At 48.6% G+C, this 21,655-nt stretch overlaps 1 long non-coding RNA gene across 8 annotated transcripts in view; it reads left to right on the top strand.

Moving 5' to 3' along the window:
* LOC122441452 overlaps positions 1–8,004 on the top strand; it is a 42,757-nt gene extending 34,753 nt beyond the window's left edge. For 7 of the 8 annotated variants that reach the window (XR_006269364.1, XR_006269362.1, XR_006269368.1 and 4 more), the window contains one exon: positions 6,408–8,004. This is a non-coding gene — a long non-coding RNA (uncharacterized LOC122441452). Of the gene's footprint in view, positions 1–6,292 lie in introns of all 8 variants that reach the window. The other variant, XR_006269365.1, reaches the window with a different exon arrangement.
* Positions 8,005–21,655: the final 13,651 nt, after the last annotated feature.

Raw genomic sequence — 21,655 nt, 5'->3', positions numbered from 1 at the left:
CTGTTTTGGTTTGACGTCCTTGCTTGTAGTTACCAGGCTCCTTGTAGGTCGAGGGTTGTCAGACTGGGATTAGGTGGCAAGAGAGACAGTGATTCATATTAATAAAAAAGAAGAATTAAATCAGAAAGCTATTGTTTAGTTAGTCCTCCTGGAAGTCTGATTATATTCAGTGGTATCCTAAGTAGAGGAGAAGCTCCGGGTTTACCTCCTCCTACGCTGCACGTCACCCATTTTTAATGGTGCACGGGGATCGTCCGAAAGTCCCAAGGGCCCTGAGAGATGCTGCGTTATAAAGAAGAAACAAACATTCCCCAAGTGCCCTCTGCGTCACATCATCGGTGGTTCTGACGACACAGCCAGTGGGAGTCAGCAAGGGGCCCTGCTCCTCCCGGTCCTTCAGGGACCCCTGGCGGTGGAGAGTCAGTCTCCACCTGTGCACCCACCATCCCCACGGACTGAAGAAGCCATCTTTCAAATCTTTCACCACCACAATGAAATCTCCAGCTCAGATGAGCCTTCCCCAGCACTTAGTCCAGAGGCTGCAGCCAACAGCCAGCCCTGGGGGTTCTGTCTCTGGGGCCCAGGAGAAGGAAGAGGCAAACCAGCCACCCACCAGCCAGGACATATCCTGCATAAGCTCTCGGGGATGAGGGGAGGGATATACCTGCCAAAACAAACAAACAAACAACAGGGCAGCAAAGTATATTCAAAGTTTTGGTGGTGGTGGTTTAGTTGCTAAAGTTATGTCCAACCTTTGCGACCCCATGGACTGTAGCCTGCCAGGCTCCTCTGTCCATGGGATTTCCTCCAGGCAAGAATACTGGAGTGGGGTGCTATTTCCTTCTCCAGGGGAATCTTCCCAACCGAGGGCTCAAACTCTGGTCTCCTCCATTGCAGGCAGATTCTTTACTGACTGAGCCACCAGGGAAGCCCAAATGTTTTTACTGCATAGGAGAGTCAAGGATTAATGATTTCAGGGCTTCCCATGTGGCTCTTGGACTTCCCAGGTGGGGCTAGTGGTAAAGAACCCACCTGCCAATGTAGGAGATGCAAGGACTCAGGTTCAATCCCTGGGTTAGGAGGATCCTCTGCAGAAGGAAATGGCAACCCACTCCAGTATTCTTGCCTGGGAAATCCCATGGACAGAGGAACCTGGCTGGCTGTAGTCCATGCTGAAGTTCCAATACTTTGGCCACCTGATATGTAGAGCTACACATTGGAAAAGACCCTGATGCTTGGAAAGACTGAGGGCAGGAGGAGAAGGGGGCGACAGAGGATGAGATGGTTGGCATCACTGACTCAGTGGACTTGAGTTTGAGCAAACTCCAGGAGATAGTGAAGGTCAGGGAATTGTGGCGTGCTGCAGTCCATGGGGTCACAAAGAGTTGGACACAACTGAGCGACTGAACAACAAATGATTTGACGATAACATACTTCATTATAGCTCCCACTATCATTTGGGCTGCCTGACCTCAGGCAAATCACTATCCCATGGGGTGTCCATTTCATCCCAGACAGAGGTTCAGTGGGTCTGGATCTGTGGTTCTCAAACCCGAATGGGCTTTAGATCAGGGCAGGACTTAGTAAAGCATTAATGCAAGACCTCATCTCTAGCATCTCTGATTCAGCAGGTTGGGGGAGGCAGGAGGCAGGACTCTGCATTTCTAACAAGTTTCCAAGTGATGCTAATGCTGCTGGTCCAGAGAACACACTTTCAGATGGGCTCTAGCTGAACTGGAGAGTCGGACATAGCTAGAAAACCCAGCCTTTTCTGCATGGGATGAGGTAGAATCAGCTGAGGGAGGTGACTGCTGGCGACAGGAGAATTTTCACGTGGAAATTTGACTGAAAAGCGATTCGTTGGAGCATCACTAACCTTTAACCTTTTCTGAGAGCGCATTTGCATGCTGGGTTGACACATCGCATTTAAAGACACATCTCAATTACAGTATGTGGTCCAGACGGCTGCCCTTGTGGGGACAGAGGCGGCCACTAAACTCTGAGCAATTACTTAAAATTAGACTTGTCAGATTTGTTTAGGGTGACCAGGCAAGTACATACATTGACCCAGTGTCAGTCTTCCTGGAGAGACGTTCTAATGATTTTGTATATCAGTCAAACTGTTCAAATACTAATGCCGTCTTCATGCTTTAATCACCATTCTAGTCAGATGTCATTTTTAGAAGCCCTTAGGGATTTGCATGCTTTAATGATTCTTCAATACCCAAACCAAGCATTCTTTAATTGGTGTAAATTGAGCAGTGTTCCAATGCAAACAAGGAGGGGCCACACTGATCAATGATGCTGTGCGTGTCTGGCTATTGGAAAGCCATTGCTGTTAGCTCAAGTAACAAATCCTCAGCTCCATCCACCTTGGAGGAAAACCAGCTGGTGGAGCCGACAGATACTGTTGCTAGTTGTCATGATTTGGAAGCACAGAACAATTTGAGATCCCCAACCTCATCTTTTAGGAAAAGGGATAAAAAAATCCATCCATAAAACACTCTCTGTTCCAGTGTGAGAAACTGCATTCAGAATCTGCCTGCCAAAGCAGGAGACACAAGAGACGCACATTCGATCCCTGTGTCGGGAAGATCCCCTGGAGGAGGAAATGGCAACCCACTCCAGTATTCTTGCCTGGGAGATCCCATGGATTGAGGAGCGTGGTGGGCTACAGTCCATGGGGTCGCAAAGGGTCGGACATGACTGAGAATGTACATACTGTGAGTTCAACGAGAAACAGTATCTCTATCTTCTGGCGATTTGTGTCTGCCTCTCTTCCTCTATTTGTAAATTGCAAACAATATACAATTCTTGTTAACTTGACAAGTCATCTTTTTCCATGATTTTTTTTTTTTTTTTGGTCCCAATGGTACATGATCCATCTAATCATCCGAGCCGTGGTGGGGAAACCTGAAACAGGTGTTCATTCCCTGCTACCTCTAGTAAGATTGAAAAAACTCCAGGCTTTATACTTAAGAAACCCAGGACAAATCCTTCTCATAAATGTGTCAAGCCCACTTTTCACTCCTGTCTTTTTCCATCAGCTCTCTCAAATTGAGTACTTATTACTGGGGTGGGAAGAAAAGGCAGCAGCAGGCCCATTACAGCCCCTCGCTCAGGCCTGCCAGCCTCCTGCTCCCTCTGCTCGGCTTGGACACTACGGGTCTGGTGGCTGCCTGCATTCATTTTTAATCTCTGGTTTTTGACAGAATGTGCTGGTTCTTGTGGGTGGGGGAGTCTCTCAAGTTGATTTAAGGTTGAGTTTTAAAGCGGTCCAGTGCTTCAGATGAGTGGCGAGGAGGAGTAAGAGGCTATCAGCATCCTTGACGACTGCACTTAGGAGCTTGGATGTAGAGAGGAGCTTTGGGTGGCTCAGACGGTAAGGAATCTGCCTGCAATAAAAGAGACCTGGGTTTGATCCCTGGTTGGGGGAAGGTCCCCTGGAGAAGGGAGTGGCTAACCACTTCAGTATCCTTGCCTGGAGAAACTCATGGACAGAGGAGCCTGGCGGGATGATGTAATCCACATGCATCTCCCCAGAGGGTGTACTGATTCCATTCTGATGCTCTCGCCAAAGGGATCTGAGGGCCTTGGGGTAAACCTTATGCACGTATCCTAGACTCCGGGGTTCACTTACAGGCTCGTCTGGAGGAATGAGACAGAAGGACACCTGATAGCCACCTTCCTGTGCCGGACGGTCTCATTGACCAGAACATCGCCCTCAGAACAAAAGCACATTCATGCTGGGGAAGCCAAAGGGGGTCAGCATTTCTTTATCTGCATCAACTTGGAGGGTATCAAAGAGCAGACTCGGAAAGGACTGTAGAAATAACCTGCCCCCCACATTTTTGGGGTACCCCTGGGTCTTCAGTGCAGTGGCCCCCTGTCCTATGTGTTCCACCCTTTCTCTTACACTGCTCCCTGCCTTTCTTCAGCCCTGTGGCGGGCATAGAGAACCTGTGACTAAAATTCTTGGTTTCAGTTCTGGCTTCTTCCCTGAGTTTCCTCCCTTCACATGACCTCTCTGGCTTCCCATTTCATCATCCCTAAATGAAAGAGTCGAATGAGATGAACTGTAAGATCCCTTTGGGGCTTCCTACGTGGCTCAGTGGTAAAGAATGCAGGAGACGAGGGTATGATCCCTGGGTTGGGAAGATCCCTTGGAGGAGGAAATGGCAAGCCACTCCAGTATTCTTTCCTGGAGAATCCCATGGACAGAGGAGCCTGGTGGGCTACAGTCCATGGGGGTCTCAAAGAATCTGACATGAGTGAGCAACTGAACAACAAGATCCCTTTGAGTTCTAACAGTTGAGGAATTATTTTCTCCAACATCAGCTCACATGAAAGTCAGGGGAAGACGTTCGTGTCTTGGAGCCCCTGGTTTGACTGTTTTTCACGGAAACAAACATCTAAACCAGCACTTCCCAAACTTGCATGTGCATTCAGATTGCCTGGGGTTGGTGTCTGGCTCAGGGGGTCTGGGGTGGAGGCTGGGCTCCTGTTTCCCTGGCTGCTCTCAGTGCCTGGGAGCCAGGCTGAGTAACGAGGCCTCAGACCAGAGGCTAAGCGAGGGCCAGGGCTTGTCTGCTCTGCTCCTCGGTGGCCCCCACACCGCCTGGCTCAGAGCGCTTGGTGACTGGAGGTTTGGATACGTGCATCCTGGGGGGCGGTGTTCAGACAGAAGTCTGAGCCGTGGACCACTGGCTCCTGAGCCACGTCTCAGCCTCGCATCCTCCACTTTACTTCCTACGGGACTAGAAGGTTTCAGTCTCACCAGGCGCTGTACTGGGGGCTGGAAGGTTTTAGTCTCACCGGGCGCTGCACTGGGGTAGCAGCAGGGGACAGGCAGAGCCGGGGGGGAGGTGCTGGAGGGGAGAAGCAGGCGGCCCTGCCCCCTGCATCCTGGCTCCTAGCCAGCTGCCCAGGACCGCAGCTCTGAAGATTATACTTTGTGTGCTTTCTCTTCCCCTTTGGTTCTTTCCTCTCTCTTTTTTAAAACTTTATTTTGTGTTGGGGCATGGCTGATGAACAATGTTGTGATAGTTTCAGGGGAAAAGGGAAGGGACTCAGCCATACATATCCATGTGTCCATTCTCCCCCAGTCTCCTTCCCATCCAGGCTGCCATGTAACATGGAGCAGAGCTCCCTGTACTATGCAGCCTGTCCTTGCTGGTACTTATTTATTTTTACTTGCTAGAGACATTACACTGAACATCACAGCAATTAAGACTTGAAGCATATAAATCTATGTGTTTGGAAACAGGGGCTTCAGTTTGTGTGTGCATGTGTATACGCGTGTGGGCACACATGCGTCTATGTGTGTGCACACACGTGTGTATGTGTATGTGTGTATATGTGCATGTATGTCTGAATGTAAGCTCTTTGGAGAGTGGAGGGTGTGGGCACACCCCATGTCCCCTTTAAGACAGATTCGGGGTATGAATACACCAAGTAAGGACATGAACTCTCTCTCCTGAAGGACAGACCCTTTCTACTTGTAGTCTACTTTTTCTTCCGAAAGGAGCAGCATGGGGTACGGAGGCCAAAGGGAAAAGCACAGATGAGTCTGATCAAAGTTGCCATTTGGCAAGTAACTCTCCGATCACCATTCGAGACTTTGGAGGCTCTCGCCTTCATCTTCCTGTCTTTCTGGGACTTGTCTGCCTCTTCTGCTCCTTTGTGAGCAAAGGGCTTGCCTGGCAGCTCAGAGTGTAAAGGATGCATGCCATGTAGGAGACCTGGGTTTGATCCCTGGGTGGGGGAGATCCCCTGGAGAAAGGAATGACTACCCACTCCAGTATTCTTGCCTGGAGAATCCCACGGACAGAGGAGCCTGGCGGGCTACAGCTCAGGGAGTCTCAAAGAATCCGACGTGACTGAGCGCCTAACTCTTTTACTTTCTGCTCCTTCATAATCTGTTCCACTTGGTGAGTCCACCCCTGCTTGCCTAGCTCCCTCTTTATTTTGATTTCTCTTCTCCTGCCATCCTGCTGGTTTGGTTCAAAAGGCAATGGGTGTCTCCTAAAGCATGGTGTTCTTGGTCCTACTCTCAAATACAGGAGTTTATTAAAGGGTGGATCGCCAGGCTTTCTGGAATGTTCATTCTAATCACTAAAATATTTTGAGCACAAACTCCCAATATACACGTGCCGGTTTATTATTTGTTATTTCTTGTGCACGGATACTATTGTATTAATAGATGAAATACAAATAAATGTGAAAATTCAAAACGATGAGTATTTTAAAGAGATGTAGACTTTCTAATATTCTTTTCCCTTGTCCCACACAGTCCCTTTGGTGACCATGGACAAGAGGTGGAAAAAGACTTTTGCAGTCTAACTTTAGGGGCCCCAAGGATGCTACAAACTCCTTGCCCTTTCTCAAGGCAACCCTTCCTTCCACAGCTACCTGCCACCACAGCCGCCTGCTGGCCTCCTGGGAACCACAGGGTGGAAGTCGCTGCTGCAAGTGACCTGAGCTGTTTCTCCCCTCGGTTTCCTTCCATCCCTGCCCTGGCTTGCCGGTCTCACTGCAGCTCTTGGAGCCATAGCTGTCTCCTCTGTCCTGTGTTGCCTTTCTTGTGGAGCACCCATCCTCGGCCAGCTGAGCCCTTCACCCCGTGGGAAGCTCTGGCCCCTCTCTGCTGCCTGTGGGCCAAGCCCTGTTTGGACTTGGACAGTGGCCTTCCAACTGTACCAACACCTGCTTGTTATCACCAAGGGTGGATGATCTTCTAGGATTGGTCCAAGGTCTCAGTCAACTCTTAAAAGGCACAGAAAAGTGAGGATGGGAGACATACAACATGGACTGTGTCTGTGTGACAGAGCGGAGCCTAGTGGATGGGTGCCTCCAAGATGCAAGTTCTTAGGAGCGGAGATGCCCTGACCCCCCTCCACACGCGGCATCTGGAGCCACGGCTGTTCAGAGGAAAAGGCTGAATGAATGAATGGGATATGATATGCATTTGACTTTGACTTGCTGATAACTGGGAAGCTTCTTCCACTGCTTGCTCTGGTTTGGGATCTGACAGCACACTGTCATCCTCACTCAGGTTGTTTTCCTTCCAAACTGGGAAGATGAGACTCAGCTTCTGAGTATAGTCTCAGTGATTAATTCAAACCAGAAACTGTGAGCTTAGGGCAAGAAATGTCCTTCTGTGGTTTCCAGCATCTCCTCGGCCCTGTAGCCTTGGAGCCTTGACAGTCCCCAATGGGAGGCCTGGCTTCTTACTAGAAATTGATTTCACCATCATACTTTTTTTTTTCCCTTCTGTATCCAGACATTTTTTTTTCCTGGCCAGCTTTTTAAAACCCTTGGCCTCAAAATCTTAGTTCCCCACATCCGGCTCCCCCACCTCAACCCACAAATAAACTGTCACTTGCTTTGGGCTTTCTTTCCAGTGCAACCATCCCTGCTTTGTAAAAGAAATGACAAATTAAACAATTTTTAAAAACTGTATGATTCCTTTTATTTATTAATTGAAGTATAGTTGATTTACAATGTTGTGTTAATTATTGCTATATAGCAAAGGGATTCAAAGGTATATATCTGAATATCTATCTATCTATATATACACATGCTTTTTTTTCAATATTCTTTTCCATTATGGTTTGTCATAGGATTTAAAAAAAATACTGAATTTGTTACAATATTGTTTCTGTTTTATGTTTTGGTTTTTGACCTTGGGCATGTGGGATCTTAGTTCCCTGACCAGGGATCAAATCCTCACCCCCTGCTTTGAAAGGCAAAGTCTTAACCACTGGACCCCCAGAGAAGTCCTTAGTGCAGGATATTGGATACAGTTCTCTTTGCTGTACGGTGGGATCTTGATGTTTAACAGTTTTTTTTTTTAATTGTAATAAAAAAGTACAACATACAATTTATCATCTTTACCATTTTTAATTGTACAGTTCAGTAGCATTGAGCATACTCACATTGTTGTGAAAAAGAGCTTTAGAACTTGCAAATCGGAAAGTCTATCTCCGTGAAAGGACAACTCCACTTTCCTCCCTTCCCCAGATGTCTGGTACCACTTTCTCTTGTTATGAGTTTGGTTATTCTAGATACGAGTGGAATCATACAATATTTGTCTTTTTGTGACTGGCTTATTTCGCTTAGTGTAATGTCTTCAAGTTTCATCTACATTGTATAGTATCTTATGGGATTTACTTCTTCTTTAGAGTTGAATAATATATAAGTGTATGTACACACTGTATTTTCTTCATCTATTCATTTTTTGATGGACATTTGGGTTTCTTCTACCTCTTGCTGCTGCCATTCAATCACACAGTCGTGTCTGACTCTTTGTGACCCCATTGACTCTAGCCCACCAGGCTCCCCTGTTCACTGGGTTTCCCAGACCAGAATACTGGAGTGGGTTGCCATTTCCTCCTCCAGGGGATCTTCCTGACCCAGGGATTGAACCCATGTCTCCTGCATCTCCTGCATTGCAGGAGGATTCTTTACTTTCTGAGTCACTGGGGAAGCCCCTATTTTAGTTATATATTACAGGGATTTTAATGAAAATGACACATTGAAAAGGAAAGATTTACATAAAGCTTTCTATTGGAGACCCATGAAGACAGCTGAAAAAAAAAAAACAATTTGGACATTTTCTAATTATAGGTAATTGGTGATGGAATTTTATTAATCTTTTTTTTTTTGAGTTTTTTTCGTGCCAAAAGCTTTTTCCCTTATTAAAGTAATAAACAAGTGTCTGCCTAAAGCTATTATTTTATGGGTCAAATAGCTCCATCTTTGTATCAGTATCATAAAATTCTGGTTTTAATAATTCAAAGTTATGGGGCCTATCTAGAATTTCTTATGAGAAACACACAGAAATCTAGGATCTTATAAAATGATTTATCTTTCATTCATGTTTTAATCTTACTTTTAGTAAAACTTAAATGTTAGTAGATACAGCTGGTATTGTGAAGCCCTGGTCAGTAGGTAATAAGTAAGTTATCATTATCTACAGCATTAGAAGGGCTTCCCTGGTGGCTCAGTGGTAAAGAATCTGCCTGCAATGCAGGAGACCTGGATTTGATCCCTGGGTTGGGAAGATCCCCTGGAGGAGGGCATGGCAACCCACTCCAGTGTTCTTGTCTGGAGGATCCCGTGGACAGAGGAGCCTGGTGGGCTGCAGTTCACAGGATCCCAGAGAGCTGGACTGAGCTGAAGCCGCTCAGCTGCAGCAGCACAGAACTAGAAACTCCTTAAAAACGAAACTGCCGAGCAAATAGGAATTGCCTGAACCTCTGAGGCATCCCACTGAATCCATTCTAGTCCCTCAGGTCTTCTGTCCTTAGACCATGGTTGGGGTCTCCTGAGACCTCTGAGGAGCTTTAAGCATGACCTCCCCTGTCAAAAGATTACTGTACACCTTCTTTTATGCAGTTAAGCCATCAGAGTATCACATTTACCTCTAACATCTTTGCTTTGTGGTTTTAAAAACCCCAAAGAAGAATTCTTCTGGAATAGATCTGTCAAGAGTCTGAGCTTGGGCTCTCTGATTCCCCAGGGCTATTTGTGGCTGGTTCATCTCTCTGAGGGTGAGAGGTTCTGTCTTACTTCACTTGAGGTTCAAGTTTTCCCTGACAGCAGATGGTGTGATCCTCGCCACTGTGCTCTCCTTAAAGGAATAGATGGGATGTAAGAGAAATAGAAGGGCAAACTCTGTAAGTATGATCACCTACAGGACATCACTCATATGCAGAATCTAAAAAGAAATGCTACAAACGAACTTATTTATGAAACAGAAGCAGACTCACAGACTTAGAGAAAGAACGTACGGTTACCATGAGTAACCATAGGGGTGGGGGGGCGTTGGGATGGACACGTACACATCGCTATGCTTAAAATGGATAACCACCAAGGGCCTCCTGTAGAGCAGTGGGAACTCTGCTCAATGTCACGTGGCGGCCTGGTTGGGAGGGGAGTTTGGGAGAGAATGGCTACATGTGTATGTATGGCTGCATCCTTTCGCTGTCCACCTGGAATTATCACAATATTGTTAACTGGCTATACTCCAGTGGGTTTCCCAGGTGGCACTAGAGGTCAGTACAGAAGACTAAAGAGACGCAGTTTCTATTGTGAAGACCCCTGGAGGAGGGCACTGTACCCCACTCCAGTATTCTTATCTGGAGAATCCCTTGGACAGAGGAACCTGGCAGACTACAGTCCATAGTGTCCCAAAGAGTCAGACATGACTGAAGCAACTTAGCATGCACGCAGAATATAAAATAAGAAGTTAAAGAAAGAGAAGTAGAAGGACAAACTAAAATATATGGGTGTGATCCAGAGGAGAAAAAAACAAGCCAGTATATGAAGTGTTGTAAGAGTAACATGAATTTTAAAAGCTGCACTGAAAGGTAGTGACACAGGCTTGTTGTCCTGACGACTTCGGGGTCGTGCTGCTCAGAAAGGGGGAGCAGGGGGATGCGTGGGGAGCCCTGGGAGCCCTGGGGGCCCTTGTCACGCTCTTGCCCAATACCCATGCAATCAGTACCATCCTTAAGGACTTCTGTACACAGAGGATGGAGTGAGTGAGGGTGGTCAGCTCCCTGCTGCCTCTGGAACACTGTCCACACGTCCCCTGACCATCACTGTCTGGAAGAGAGCATAAAGCCAGTAGAGGAGGGCTTGTTCCATCGCCTGGCAACTCACCCAATTCAGGAACTGGTTGAGTGTCCTGGAGGGACTGGTGAGTGGGCATCCAGGCATCTCCCTCATCTCTTTCCTGGCAGCTGGGCTCCCCAAATACAAACATTGGGCCACCCTCTCTGCTCCACTGGAAGGGAACAGCTGGGGAGGGTTCTCAGGAGGTTGGACGAGACCATCAGGCTTGGCACACTGGGCTGATGAGACGTTGAAATATTTATTTTTTTGAAGTTCAAAAGTCCTTGTCTGTCTAGGCTGAAGTCTGTGGACATGAGAGGAATTCTTAATCAGAGGGGGCCTACTTTCACTTACTGATGACCTTGGCGTGCAGCAGGCAGAAGGCAAGCGGTGATCTCTGCCTACATGCTCTGTCGAGTGTTTTTTTCCCTAATAAAACAGAAAGTCTGGGAAACAAAAGAAAGCAATCGAAAAAACTCGCCTGTTCGGTGGCCTCTCCTTTGTGCTTGGATGAAATATTTTCTCACGTGGGTGAAAATGGAAGCAAATAACTTTGCTGTTTTACTTATTTTTATTAAAAAAAAATTTGTTTGGGGGCTGCAGGGGTCTCCTTTGCTGCACGCAGGATTCCTCTAGTTGCGGCCAGCGGGGGCTACTCTCCAGCTGTGGTGTGTGGGCTTCTCGCTGCGGTGGCTTCTCTTGTTGTGGAGCATGGACTCCAGAGCACAGGCAAAATAGTTGTCGTGCATGGGCTTAGTTGCTCTGCAGTGTGCGGGACCTTCCTGGACCAGGGATTGAATATATGTCCTCTGCACTGGCAGCTGGATTCTTAACCTCTGGGCCACCAGGGAAGTCCCAACTTTGCTATTTTCAAGTAGACTTTTTATAAGAATCATGTTTAATCTTAAAGATGCTTGTTTCTTAATTCTTTTGAGCATCTACTAAAGGCAAAAGAAGAATTGTGGGATTATTCAGATAATTCAGACACAAATGCTGATTTTCCTTTAAGTGTGTAGACAGTGGGAGAAAAGTGTAGCTACATCTGCCGTGTGCATTTGGAATACTCTTTTGGCCTTACCCTCAAGCCAAGTCGCCCATCAGTGGAAACACATTCGTTATTTGTTATAAAAATGGGCCTCAGCTTTCCGCCTACAGTGAACAACTGTTTTTCTTTGGTGTTCACAGTAGTGAGTAATTTGGTATTTACACGTTTCGATCCATCATACTCAACACTGATCACAGAGGAAGATGGAGGTCCCCATCTGGGTATAAGGTGACTCCTGCTTGCGGGCCTCTCTACCTGTCCAGTTCCAGCACCTCCATTCCCCAAGGGACCCCGTACTGCAGGGAAACTTCCTCTGTGTTCTCAAACCCGGCTGGCTCACCACCTCCTCCCCGTCCTCCTCCCCGGCTTTACATCAGCTATGCGCTCCCGACTCCCTCCTGACTGCTCTGCGGACAGCAGCCTTCCTGGGTCCTCACCGGAGCCCCCTCCATCCTCATCTCCTCCTCCCTTCTTTCTGACTCATCCACCGTCTACCCTATCCCGTGCTGAGAAGGGCATCTCTCCTTTGGGCTCTCATTTCCTCCTCTTCACGTCTCTAAAAGACCACCTTTTTCTTTCAAGGGCACAGATATTCACAGAGAGCCTCAACTGGGATTGGTCCCTGCCAAGATGGTGAGAAAACACAGTCCCAGCCCTGGTGGGGCTCACGTTCTAGTGGAGGAGAAGGTAACAATCATGCATATGAAAGGATACCGGGTGGAGTGGTTAGAAAAACATGCAGGGGTTTTCCTGTCCGACTTTCCCAGCACTCTGTGAATCCTGAGAACAGGTCCTGGGGGACCCAGCACAGGGTATTCTCAAGGCAGTAGATTGTGAAGGAATGAACAGCTACAAGGAGTGTTCACTGGACGTCTGAACTTCATCCCAGTCTTTCCAGCACTGGAGGATGTAAAAGGAATAAGAGCTAATTTTACTTGTCTTTCCCGATGGAAAGTTTTCTCTCCTCGAAGAACATCTCAGTGGCATTTTCAGAGATGAAATGAAATCTTTCCTCTGATTGGAAAATCAATGTTGGTTCATACAGACAGGCACATCCCTATAAATGTCTTTTGTCTGCCGATGACCCCCCGTTTACGTCGATTGCCCACCAGATACGTGGAAAGTGACAGTTCTGTACTACAGGTTTTCATTCCTATTAAGTGCTACGGCATGTGATCTTGAACAAACATTTGTAGTCAATGTTTGATCAAAAGCCTGATTCGATCAAGTAAATAAAGCATTAGAAAAAATAATTTCCTTCCTTTTGCTAAACTAAACCCATTAAGATGCTAACACAAGTAAGGCTGAGGACAAGGGACGTTGAAAACAAAACAAGCGGGACCCATTGCACATTTGCATTCGGAAATTAATTGATGCCCTAATTACTTGCTGGTGGAAACATAAATTAAGCAAATATAACTTAGAGGAAGCTTTTTGACACCTACAGGACTCTCCCCTCTAAAGGAAATTGTCATAATGGTTCGGTGTGAGGGTTTCCTTTTGCTGTCTTCCTGTGATGGAGGGAAGACAGAGGTTGAAGCGGAGCCCATGGAATTGAAACAGACTCCAGAGAAGGAGACAGATACTTCCCAGGTGGTTCAGTCCGTAGAGAATCTGCCTGCCAATGCAGGAGATGTGGGTTCAGTCCCTGGCTGGGGAAGATCCCCTGGAGAAGGAAATGACAACCCATTCCAGTATTCTTGCCTGAGAAATCCCAGGGACAGAGGAGCCTGGCGGGCTACAGTCCTCGGGGTTGCAAAGAGTCGGATATGACTGAACGACTAAACCACCACCACCACCAGAGAAGAAGACAGATGCAGGTGGGTGCTCGTAGTTTTTCCCTGTAAACTGTCCAATGCAGCATGGTGGGACCAGGAGCAGCTTTGAAGTATTACTATTAAGTGGGACTCCACCACCCAAACTTGGAACCAAAAGGTTAAAGATGCAGTTAGTGTGGAGCTGTATTCATCTTGATGACATAAATAGGGTTGAATGGTTGGAGTGCCGGCTCTATCAGCTTTCTGGAACACTGTGTCCGTAGAGCTAGAGGTTTCTGGCTTCGGCTGGAGTATTTCTTGCTGTTGTATAATTAGGCATATATTATCGATGACCTCCCTCAAAAGCTTAGGAAGCAGCACAATGATGCTAAACAACAAAGAGCTCCAGATTTCAATGACTTACATCATTAAGCCCCAGTTCTGGGGCTTTGGGTCAGCTGTGGCTGGGCTAATGTGGGCTGGGTTCAGTTGGGAGGCTCTCCTCCAGGTTTTGGGACCAGTTGGGACAACCTTGCTTCAGGCTGTAGCTAGCTGGAGCTCAAGTTTGTTTCACCAGCCTTTCATTCTGCAAGGATTGTCTGAGGGCTTAGAACTGTATGGACTGTGATCTTTCCAAGGTGGAGGCAGATACTCTCAGAGGAGTGAGTGTAAACACACATGTATTAAGGCCCAGACTCCAAATCTACATTTGATATGTGTGCCCACATTATATTGGCTAAAGGAGGTCCAGTGGTCGAGCTCAACATCTGTGGGATGTAAATTCAGGAAGTTAATTCAGGATGTAAATTCAGGAAGTAAATTCAGGGCTGCCTTTGTGATCCAGTGGCTAAGACTCTGAGCTACCAGTGCACGGGACCTGGGTTCCATCTAGTTCCCTGGTCAGGGAGCTAGATCCCACATGCCACAACTAAAGATCCTGAGTGTTGCATTGAAGATTGAAGATCCTGTGTGCTGCAAATAAGACCTGGCATAGCCAAACAAATAAATAAATACGTTAAAAAAGAAAGTAAATCCATGCCATGGAAGTCAGTATTGTATGTGTTTGGGACATGCAGTGAATGTTTGCTGAACAGTAATTTAATCTACCATGACTACACACATGCTTAGTCGTGCCCGACTCTTTGTGACCCTGTGGACTATAGCCAGGTTCCTCTGTCCATGGAATTTCCAAGGCAAGAATACTGGAGTGGGTTGCCATGCCCTCCTCCAGGGGATTTTCCCAACCCAGGGACGGAACCTGCATCTCTTGCATTGGCAGGCAGATTCTTTACCACTGAGCCATCTGGGAAGCCAACCTATCATGAATACCCGTATGTAAAAGAAGACCTTCATTTTCCGATTGACGTCTTTCACAGAAACTGCTTAAAGTTTGCTCCTTTTTCTTTTCTGATGAGTTTGTTAGTTATAACTGCTTGAGACTAGTGAGAAAGACCTTCTTTGAGTAGGACAGAGAATTTAGAAAGAAACATGGGCCAACCTCCAGCAACAGTGGCCTGGGGTGATCTGGTTGACTCTGCACCCTGCTGTTGGGATGTGGGCGAGCAGGCCTTACTCGGCCTGGGGCAGTGCGTGGAGCCGTTGGGCACAGACCGGCCAGGCAGGAATCTGGCTGGGCAGGAATCCCACCTCAGCGGCTGTGTGTGCGACTCCCCTGTTCCGATGACAGCACCTCCTCTTCCCTGTCACCAACTGGCAACCCGCAGCAAAGGATGTTTTTCTGATCATTTTGCATTCATTAAATGCAGCTGTCACAACACGGGATGCGAGGATGCATGCAAAACTTTTCTGCCACGTCAAAATAAAGCTGAAGAGCGTTTAAAAAAGGAGCTGAACTCTTTGAAGCTGATTCTCAAGGAATATAGGAAATTTCGCCTTTTGTTGTTGACAATTGAAAGTGTTCCCTTGCAACACAAATTAAACCTCGGCCGGAGCAAAAAAGGCATCATCATTCATGAAAAATCTGCAGCAGGAGCCATTTGGCCAAGCAGTAGGCCAAGTGCGATTGTGCTGCTCCTGAGTCTCCATGACCCAGAGTCTTGACGTTCATGGGCCTGGCTGATCCCTGATAATGGTTCAAGGGGCCGAGTGATTCCTTGACTCTCGAAGAAGTGTTATAAGAATAAAATCACCATACACCTATTGCATACCCCATTAGAGAAGAAAGCCAAAGGAATGGATTCTGGGAGCACGGCACACACTGACTGAACTGGACTGCCTGGGTGTAGGTGAGGGTCTTCCATGGACTTGCTGTGGTCATCAGAATCCCCTTCTGATTCCAGGTTCCCATGGGCCTGCGTGCAAACCAGTGTAAAGGGCTGTGTGCTCACTAATGTGCTTCCTGATGCAGTTGTGTGTGTGTGTGTGTGTGTGTGTGTATTCAGTTGTGTCTGACTCTTTGTGACTCCATGGGTGGTAGCGCTGGAGAAGGAAATGGCAGCCACTCCAGTATTCTTGTCTGAAAAATCCCATGGACAGAGGAGCCTGGTGGGTTACAGTCCACGGGGTCGCAAAGAGTCGGACATGATTGAGCAACTACGCGCGCACACTTGGACTGTAGCCCACTGGCTCCTCTGTCCACAGGATCCTCAGTCAAGAGTACTGGAGGGCATTGCCACTTCCTTCACCAGGGATCTCCCCGACCCATGGATCGAACCTGAATTTCTTTCATTTCCTGCATTGACAGGCGGGTTCTTAACCACTTTGCCAGTTGGCGCCTCTTAAATTTCTTGTTTTCTAAGTGTCAATCTTTTTCTTAAATATTTGATTGTGCTGGATCTTCGATGCTGCGCATGGGCTTTCTCTAGTTGTGGTGAGCGAGCTTCTCATTGCGATGACTTCTCTTTCTGTGGAGGATGGACTCTAGGCCCTCAGGCTTCAGTAGTTGTGGTGCCCGGGCTTAGTCGCTCCACGGCATGTTGGATCCTCCCAGACTGGGGATCAAACCTGTGTCTCCTGCACTGACAGGCAGATGCTTAAACAAGTGGACCACCAAGGAAGTCCCCAAGTGTCAGTCTTAACTTTGGACCAGCTCAGAAGTTGACCCTGGGTTTTGTTCCTCCGAGAAGTCTCTCCCCTTGAGATAAGAGGAGAGCGTCCTGCCAGCTGAAACGGGCCAGGTCCGTAACACCTGATGCGGCGGGTCCTCTCTCGTGGCACTTCTCTCTTTCTTCATCGTGCTGTGCATACAGAAAGGCCCAGAACACATCCTCGAGGTACAGATTTTTATTTGCAATTTTGAAAGTCTGTTTTACTAAAAGCTTTCTTTGCAGTTAAAAATGAACATGGCTCTTTGTACTTTGAAGTATTGCCCCAAATATGAGTATATTTGTCCTCTTAACTCCATCATGGCTGGTTAATTTTGCAGAGGAATTAGAAACCACAACCATACACATGCTCTCAATGCATCATACAGTGTGACATATCTATCTTTTGTTTTTTTTCTATAAACTTTATCAATAAAATATTTTGGAGCAAAAAAAAAAAAACAACTGTGTGGGCTGGGTAAGGCCCACTGGCTGTGCTACCTCTGTGGAACCCTGGTCCACCTGGACGTGATCACTGTTGCGATGACTCTGCTCAGGGGTGTTTATCTGGCATCCCGGCTAGACTGAAATTTGTGGAGTAAGACTGGGGTTATCACGTGTGTAGCCCTGATGGTGTGATGTAGGGCTGGTTCTGAAATCTGGTGGAGAGCAGAGGGGAGAAAGGAAGGAAGAAGGCGGCTTCTAGGGGTGGGCACATGTCCACATCAGGAGACACAGATACAGATGTTCAGCCCCTCGCTGTCCCCTCCTTCACCTCTAGGCACACACCCCAGCCTCCTGGCACACGGGCAGGAGTTATCGAGAAATAAGAGCTGCACTTACGTCGTGGGTCTTCGTGGGTCTCGGTCAGAGTCCAGCCAGGAAAACCCCCCTACCTAAACATCACTTATCTTTCAGGGCCCACCCAAGATCCCCTCGGATAGATCCTAAAGGGGGCAAGAGGATGGGGTGGGCTGAGTCCCAGCCCCATGGCCCTGGAGCAGAGAGAGAAGGACGGGTATACTGCCTGGTGACCGTGAGAGGGCAGCTTGACGCATGAGCTATGGGCACCGATGGCTGCGTGCTTTGGGATGACCTCAACGGGGACCCCAAGGAAGAAAACGTAAGAAATGCAGGTGCCGGCTTCACTGTGCTGCCTCACGGGTGAGGAAACCCACAGCCTGGAGAGAGACGATGAGCGTAAAGGAGTCGTGGGTGGGAAGCCAGCATTCTCTAGAGTTGCGGTTGTCGTGCTGGGAACTGAGCAGAGATCAGAAAGGAGATGTCAAGGGGGAGGTGGAGGATGGGAATGTGCAGAGCCTGGGGTGTGGCCCTGTCCCAGGTGACCTGTGAGGGACCAGAGGCCCTCCATCCTCCTACGGAGTGAGGAACCTACCTGCTGCCTGCTTCATTTATACGCAAGCACATTTTGGCTAGATTTGATTTGAGGTTAGTAGAATCTACCAGGGGCTTCCCCAGTGGCTCAGCAGGTGAAGAATCTGCCCGCAGCACAGGAGACACGGGAGTCACCTGTTCAATCCTTGTCTCAGAAAGATCCCCTGGAGGAAGACATGGCAACCCACTCCAGTATTCTTGCTTGGAGAATCCCATGGACAGGGGAACCTGAAGGACTACAGTCCATGGGGTCACAGAGAGTCGGACATGGCCGAAGCGACTAAGCACAGCACACAGAATCTGTTCGATTTGAATTTATCTGATCTAGTTCATTGACTCTTGGAGAGGCAAGGTTGGTTGTGTCTCCTGCATGCAAGAGACCCCTTCCAGGATCATCTTCCTCCCTGCTGACTGCCCCTCTTTTTTTTCTGCACCCCCACCCCCATGGAAACCCCCTTCCTGGAGGCTGTCCTTGGAGATCCAGCTTGAAGTTGGTCTCTCCCATCGATCATGTCCTGTCTTAGGCTCCTGCTGTGTTCCCTGCTAACACGAATTATAGTTTGTAATTAGCTTGCGTCCCTGTTTCATTATTTGCTTGCCTCCTCCAGGAGGACACGGTGATGCTCAGAAAGGGAGTGCCGAGGCTGGTGTTTAATGGAACCGACACATGAACACGGCTGAGTGGATATCACAGCGCGTCGTATAGAGCTGAGTAAGATCCATTCCTTTTCTCCAAGACTTCAGAATATCGGGAGGAGCCACACAAGCAGATAAGGATCAGGACGTGGCAGGACAGTTCCAATCTTGAGTGATACCACAGAGCGCTTGTGGAAAGGGCTGCGTGGCATGGGCTGGTGTGTGGGGAGGGTCTGCTCTTCCTCAGGTGAGAAGGGCCAGCAGAGAAGCAGGGCCGGTTCATGGTGTCAACAGAAAGAGGATCAGCCTCCACCCACAGCTGAGAGATGCTCTGCCTGCTCTGTATTCTGACCCCAGTTATGTTGTGTGTACACATGCATGTGTGTGCATGTTGTGTGTGCACATGTGAACACATGTGTATGTGTGCATGCATGCGCACATGTGTGCATGTGTTTGCGTGTGTGTCTGCGCGTGTGTGTGTGCGCCCTGAGCCTGGAGGAGCAGGTGACTTTGGTGTCGTGGGCAGGTGCCAGCCTGTTGGTGGGTTGCCCTGGTATCTTCTGGTCTGTCTCCTGCTTCTGGCCCATCTGTTCCTCCCTGAAATCAAGCTGACTCTGCCATGTCCTTCTCGGTGGGGACCCACATGCCTGTTATTCCCAAGGGAGTGACACCCAGTCCAGAGGCCGCCCTGCCAGTATTCACCCATATTAGCCATATGGGTGTGTAATGGGGCTGTGTATATACCTTTCATTTCAATAAGGAAACATTCACAATTTGGTATAATGGGGACCTTTTCTGAGTATTCCTGAACACTGTGGAGGATAATTCAGAGGGCTTCAGGATTTGCTGAAACCATGAGTGGGTCTCAGAGGGTTAACAGCGCTGGCCTGGAAAGGGACCCCGACACGGCAGCTCCCGGGAAAGGACCCAGCCTGACCCCAAGATTTAGGGCTCTTTAGCACGGGGAGGACCACCCTGGCCTTGGGAAGTGCTAGCACTGATTCCTTCATTACTGAGCGCTTCAGAAAACACAGTGTCCCTGATTCCCTTCTTGGAAAGATGGAAACTTTAATGTGCAGTTAATTAAATGTTGTGTTGATTTGCAAGCCCTGAGCTCTCAGAGGCCCCGGGGAGGTGGAGGCAAGTTGAGAAATCAAACAACGGAGGACTGCCTGTCCCCATCTGACCACAGAGAGGGCGGCACTGTTTGCTCCCGACGCCCAGGGGGCGATGGAGGCGCCCGGTGACGGGGACCGCGCTCCAGGCACGGGGCTCCCACTCTGTTTACAGCGGAGACAGAGAGGGGCAGGCAGAGCCCTAGGGGGAAGAGGGCTGGTTCGACCCTGCCTCTGTCTCTGCTGCTTGCTTTCAGAGGCATTCTTTTTTTCTCCCCCCTTAGTGCTTCAGCACTTCTTTGTACTGAGCAGAGCTGTGTCAGGCTGGAGTCTTTTCACACAAACTGAAGAACCCAGCTGTGGCTCTGGATCAGCCTGCAGAGATGCAAGCCTCTTGTGGCACTGAAGTTTCTGGGGGCGGCTTGGCCGCCCAGGTGGGCTCGCTGTGTCCAATGTGGTGCTAGGTGCCTGGGTGGCTGGGATGCTGTGCATGGGTGGGTACCAGTGGGCCTGCGAGGAGAGGGAGAGGGGGGAGGGCTTGCTGGAAATCTGAGCCCCCAGGATGGGAGGCGGCATGGGGCAGGCCCCAAGAGCCCACTTTTCCTTCCCTGCCCCACCCCAGCATTTTAGGGATGGGGGCATGCAGGCAAGAGATTCAGTGGCTCGATTTCTCAAGAGAAAGCATGGTTTGCTCCAAAGAACGAGCACCTGTTAACAGTGACAAGCTTATCATCCGCTTGGCCCTGGCGAAAGGCACAACTTCTGTAGTTACCAAATGACAACTTGCAGGGTGATCTGCCGCCAGAGCCGGCTTTCCTGAACCCCACGCCTGGCAAGAATCAGGCGCCAGGACCCGAGGCCCATACGCTTGTCTGATATTTGGGTGTCCCAAGCCCTCACCTGCTTCCCTTTCTTGTGGTCCTCTTGTTTGAGATGCCCCAGAGAGCCGCCCAAGCTTCTGGGCCTGACTTTGGAGAGGGTTGGCAATGTGACTATATTCTTATTATGAATAAAAATTTTAAACCCAAGCTGATAAACATATTTTTTTTTCACACTGAATTCATCAGGAATACATTAACATTTTCTAAAAGGTAAAGACAGAAGAAATGAAAGAATTGTAAGGAGTACATTAGGAGGTACTTGGCCATTAGGATCCCCGTTGCCATCAGCTCCTGTGCGCACGCCAGACCGTCACCCCGCAGAACTCGGCGCTCAGGGAATTAGCCCGTGGAATAATTATCACCCCGGATGAACACACCAAGAGCTGGTTCCCGTGTGTGGCGAGCCATTCATCCTAAGAAAGAAATCTGGAGTGAAAGCTCACAGCATATTTTACACAGGTTCTGTAAAAGGATCCAGGCAAAACAGGCTTTGCAACATTAGTTATGAGCATATATGGGAAAAGCAGTTACTTTCTGTGCTGACATATGGCTGACTTGGTACCATGCCCAGGAATCTCAATGCTCCCCCCCCACCCCCGCCCAAGAAGGGTGAGCCCAGGCTTCCTCCTTCGCCCCGTTGTCTCTGGGACCCACAGCACAGGCAGCTTGTGGCTAGATCACCGGAGAAGTAAAATCGCATCCACGCGTGCCAAGACCAGGCTGCTGTGGGCACCGGCAGTTGGCAGGTGCCACCATCCCCGTCTGCGATAATGATTTTTCCTAAATCAGGGAAATTATGAATGGAGCCCAAACCCATCTGCTTAACATTCAAGCGCGGTGACGGGCCCTAGTAAGCAACAACACAAAAGCACAAGAACGCTTCTGTCCTGGGGCTGCTTCCAGCCTCCGAGGACAGAAGGTTGATCTCGGTCTGATAATATTCCACAACCCATGTAGACACACCTCCGGAGTGTCTAGCGTGGCGAAGCAGACACTTGGGGTTTTGTTTTGGGAGAGACGGGCACGTGGCCACCGGCGATCAGGTGCTCATCCATTCGCTCGCTGGTGTATCTGAGCCTCACTTGGTTCACTCCCTGCGAGCCGGTTCTGTCCTCACCACGGGGACACAGAATGACCTGTGTCTCTAAGGAATCAGTCTTAA

Source organism: Cervus canadensis, chromosome 5 (assembly GCF_019320065.1).
Source record: "Cervus canadensis isolate Bull #8, Minnesota chromosome 5, ASM1932006v1, whole genome shotgun sequence".
NCBI classification, from domain to species: domain Eukaryota; kingdom Metazoa; phylum Chordata; class Mammalia; order Artiodactyla; family Cervidae; genus Cervus; species Cervus canadensis.
Note: the sequence above shows the minus strand (reverse complement) of the source record. Positions and strands in the feature narration are given on the sequence as shown.